The sequence below is a fragment of the Hoplias malabaricus genome, chromosome 7 (genome assembly GCF_029633855.1).
Source record: "Hoplias malabaricus isolate fHopMal1 chromosome 7, fHopMal1.hap1, whole genome shotgun sequence".
NCBI lineage: Eukaryota > Metazoa > Chordata > Actinopteri > Characiformes > Erythrinidae > Hoplias > Hoplias malabaricus.
In genome coordinates this window covers 42,128,352-42,133,491 of record NC_089806.1, presented here as the reverse complement: position 1 = coordinate 42,133,491, position 5,140 = coordinate 42,128,352, and the positions used below count along the sequence as shown (strand labels likewise).

Sequence of the window (5,140 nt, the reverse complement as noted above, 5' to 3'; positions counted from 1 at the left end):
AAAAGACATACGTACAATAGTCAAGTTATCAAAGTATTGTAGATTTTTATACATTTAAAATATTCAAAAATAAAATGTAAAATGTATTTATATTGTTTATACACACGGACAACAGGAGAATCAAGCAACACAAAATAATTTACCAAGAAACACATCTAGTCCAGAAGTCCACAATAAACAAGTTAAAATGATCTTTCTTCAGGTTATAAATGTTATTGAAAATACAATTAATAAATGACAACAAGATACTGGAGGTCAAATACGTAAAATGCTTTGAAGCAAACATCCACTGCTCTCAGTAGTGTGCTCTGCTCCAGATCTTCTCCACTGATGATTACAAAAGCTTGAGAACAACGACTGCAGTCCCCAAGCATCCGAACATATGGAAGCTCCCTGGTGTCCTTGGTATGTCTTAAATACTCAGCCATATTACTTCCAACCTAGGAAAACAAGTTGAGCAAAGGTGGGAAAGAGGAAATTGAATTAATGTATGAATGAGTGAATAAATGAACAAAATCACAAATTCTCTCACATGGAATTCCAGGGTACAGCCCACAATAGGTTAAGCGTTTGTACTATATAACAGAAATAAAAAGCACCTGCACATTTGTGGCCTACAGCCTGGACACTAAGCTTTTAGAGTAATGATATGTTTGGACAGATGCTAGCTTTGATAGCGTATCAGTTGCCTTTCTTTGTTATGTTTATCCCAACTTTACATTATATTTTACTGATATTTTTCCCATGTTCACACATTTAAAATAAAAATGCTTTAAATGTAATTGTCTAAAGCCCATAAGAATTAAAAAGTCAACAATTATATACATTTTAAATTCGAGACTTCGACTTTACAAATATTTACAATGTAAATTTAAACAAATTTATTTATTTTTGCATAAAATTGTGATATGTCTATGAAAAACAAACACGTGTGTTTATGAATGTAACTGTATTTGTACAAACTGCAGACTGTGAAACACAGATTGGGATCTGTTCATTTGTGAACAGTGAAACAAATTTATGACTTGTGTTTAATTTGTGGATTAACATTTACACATTTGTAAAGTATTTTGAGACTAATCTCTCTCCATATGCGGTGTCCAACAGACGTGGATATTCTTGTAGTATTTCTACAACTGTTTTGGTCCAATTCTCCCTTATCCGTTAGCTCTATGGATTGCAGTCACCTTCATGTATTGTCTAACCTGGCTTGGTGGATGAATGTTGTTCTTAAGCCACTCTTGCATAGCCCTGTCCACAGTCACAGCAGACGCTGAGGAGTAGAGGTAATAAAATACATTTTTTAAATATATTTATATATTTTTTTTTATATAAAAAATAAAAGATTTTAAACCTAAATATAAAACAAAACTTTCCGGGTCAGTGCTCTGGGGACAAATACATGCTTTATACAGACCTCAATATGCGTACAAAAGTTTAAAATGTTGTGTACCAAATAGTTGTCATTTAAAGGTCATCACTGATTTTTAAGGTAACTGTTGTGTAGTATTAAAAACGACACTTGTCTTTTAATGAAAAAAAAAAAAAATTTTGAAAAGGAGAGTAAAGAATTTAATTACCGAAAGCGCTACAAAACTTAACTACTCGAGTTACAAATGTGTTTCTGTGGTAATTCAAACAAAGAATAAAACTTACAGTTTTCTCCCCCTCAATCATGGCGTTTTACCTTAAAAGACGCAAAACTTACGAACGTAAACAAAACGGAGAGAACTGTGTTTTCCAACAAATGTAGACATTCCCTTTAAGCGGGACATCAAAACACAATGAAGCCTGAGTTTTAATCCCAAATCACTCAATACTCCCTATGTACTGCACTACGCAAGTCATTAACTTACTGAATCTAAATCTTAACAGTGCATTATATATTCCTAATACAACATCATTTATATGTATTAATATGTGTGAATCTGAAATCTATTGCTATCTGCTTGTGTACAGTGTAGTGTATGACTGATGTAATTTAATATAGAGAAAGTGAAAAGCTATTTGTATTTCAGACAAAGACAGATGTGCTGTCTCAGTTTTCCTCATCCACGTGAGCACAGTGACAACCATGTTTTTAAAAGTCTCCACCTTGGGAGAGCATTTTTGCAAAATCTCAATTTTCAGTGACCTGTGTGGGGATGGGAGGCCAAAACCGAGACAAAACCTTGTTTTTTTTTTCGTGTATAGACAAAACGTCTATACCTGAAAACTCACTGTCCTTAAACATTATATACATTGTTGCAAAACTAAAATTGAGTAAGAGAGAGAGAGAGAGAGAGAGAGAGAGAGAGAGAGAGAGAGAGGATGCACACAAAAATTTTACATACCTTCGATTTTAGGAATTAATGTTTGAAGATTCCAGTCTTCGTTTGAACAAATTCATCCATGTGTCACTGCAGATATCAACATAACATTTTAGAAAGACATGTACAATACTTCATAGTACAAGACCAAATAAAAAAACACCATGTGTAAAATTAGAAAGTCAAGATGATCCACTGTGTTGACATAATATTGTTGACATAGTATTACGCATTTATTAATGGGTTGCAGTTGATGTCACATTGCCGAGTACCCGTCATGTTCATGGGTTGAAATGACAATCTTTTTGGCGTGGGCACCATATTGGGGTGCGATTGTCTGGTTTCAAGGTGCAACGTTAATGAATATGAATAGGAAAAATGAATATATTTATCTCATACACAGCTCCTGTTAACAACTAGTTAAAGTTAGTGTAGTGCATGTTTTATAAGAGGTACATGAGGAATAAAGGGTATTAAAAGGTAAAATATTTGTGGTTTGTGTTTTTACGAATATAATGAGTGGTATTAAAAGGTGTTTAATGCATTTTGAACAAAGAAAAAGAGGAAAGAGACTTTTTTAAAAAGCTAACAATCATCACAGTTACCCTTTTTAAGATGGAACTACTAATTAAAACAAGAAGCTAGTGAATTACGCCAATGTTAGCCTCATATACTGACAGGTTTAAGGTAGAAATAAACATTTGAATACGAAAAATGGAGAATAAGAAGTAAACGTCTTCCGAAAATAGCATTTAAGGTGGAAGGGGGAAAAATAAATAAGGAAGGCGACATCAGCTTCGACTATTGACAGTTTTAACACTAGGAGCACAGAGAGCCGGTGTGTATTTGAGCCTGTGACTGACTTTACTCCGTGTGTTGTGTTGGTTTTGGTGTGGAAGGGAGACTTTAGTCACAGCTGTGGAACCAGCGGCTCTCTTTGCTCCGGTCTCAGTCGGTCAAATAAGCGCGATGCTTCTAGTGTTAAGGTGGAAATGAAAATTCCAATATGAAGATGGGAAGCTATTTTCTGATTTGACATCGTGATTTTTATCACTCGTTTCATATAAGTAAAAAAAGCAAAGGAGGTATTCATTTCAAAGGAATCACAAGCACTGGTTAAGGAGTGCTGTACAGATTTTTTTTTTTTTTAGCGCATTGGCTTTCATATAAAAAGCGAACATCCCAATAGGAATAAAGCATGACATACCCTAAGGCTACCACACACGGGCCACATCAGTCCAAGAACGGCAGAAGCTTATTTAACTCAGCTAACGCTAGCTAGTGCTACCTCACGGAGGCGCAGAGCAGGACATTTATCTGAGGTATCGCTAGCATAACTGACCTAGCGTTAGCAGGCAAGAAATAACATCAACGCAACTCCAATGTTAATAAAAACAGTAATTGGGTACACTAAAAGATACAGCGATAAACATTATAAATATAGGTTTAGTAAAAATCAACCTGACTTAGGTAGCTAGTGACGTTAGCCTGGGTCTTTATTTCCTTCTGCAGAATGATAATGTCCGTTAGTCAGGAAACTGGGATTTAGTCGCTGACCGGAAACATGAACTCAACTAAGATCCCGATTAATACAAAACGGTTAAATTTATGTAAATTAAAAAAAAATACTTACAAATATGCTCACGGCCAAAAGAAATCCTTCTTTCTCTGGTGTTCAGCTTCGGTTTCTTCTTTTCGCTCGAGCTTCTCGGCTTCCCGCCTATTCTGACGCACGACGTGACTGTTCCCTTTCAGGTCCGCATACACAACCCAACGCTGCTGGGTTGCTTGTTATTAACCCAATTTAAGTCAAAATAACCCAACATCATGACCCAACATGCTCAACCCAGCAATTGGGTTATAAAAATAACCCAGCATTTTTTAGAGTGTAATTTAAATCATTCTCTTAGACGCTGTGCACTGATGGAGGCTGATGGGAGTCTCAGTCTAGGCCTTGAGTAGCCCACAGTGGTCATGTGGTCACCATCCCTTCTTCTTTCCTTGCAGGTTGAACTTTCTAAACGAATTTAAAAAAAAAAAAAACGCACCCTGTAACTTTAACACTTACGCATATAGAGTTATAGGTAATACTTTACTAAGTAGAAGGAAACTTAGTGGGGAAACACATTGATTGTTTAATGATGGCTTGGTATGGTAAAAGGGGGTGCGACAGGATAACATGCAGGGAAATAATGTCATTTCTTCCCGTTGACATGGTTAAAATTTTGGCCGCCAGGGGGCAGTGGGGTCGTGAGAGAATTTTTCCTGTCAAAAAATTGGTTGGTTGGCTGCCCGACAGGTTTTCGCTCTCACAGGTTAAACACATGTCAAACACATGTTTGGAGGATTTAGAGTGTGATGACGTGTCTTGGGGACACGTCATAAAGGGGAATTGTTGTAGAAAACAATTTTATTACTTTGTGTTTGTTGACAAATATCCTTAAATGATGATTAGTTAAATTAGCATACTCATTGTGTGAAATCCTGTACCCTATATGCATTTATATGAATGACTAACCAGTATTTACATTATGAATTACTTACACATGTAGTTAAACATTTTTGCTTGATTCTGCACTACTAACTCATATGATAATTACTCCTAAAGAAATATTATAAGCTAACTTCACTATATGGCATGATAACTTGATATTTACACACAATTTTAATTCTTAACGTCTAACCTTGAACAGATGTGCACTCCAGGATTGTAACACACGGACATCATAGTGTTGGTCACGGAGGCGCTGATCTGTAGCTATTTGTGGCCTTGAAGTGTATTTCTAACTCCCTAAATTTTAGTCTCTTGGGAAAAGAGTGCTGGGAAGAGA

General features: G+C 35.8%; 1 long non-coding RNA gene across 1 annotated transcript; it reads right to left on the bottom strand.

Annotated features, from left to right (window-relative positions):
• Nucleotides 1-321: 321 nt before the first annotated feature.
• On the bottom strand, nucleotides 322-4,037 carry LOC136701741 (uncharacterized). The gene is made up of 4 exons (XR_010803854.1): nucleotides 3,943-4,037; nucleotides 2,334-2,399; nucleotides 1,206-1,273; nucleotides 322-440 (listed from the first exon to the last, which is right to left on the bottom strand). It is a non-coding gene; the product is annotated as an uncharacterized lncRNA (long non-coding RNA).
• Nucleotides 4,038-5,140: the final 1,103 nt, after the last annotated feature.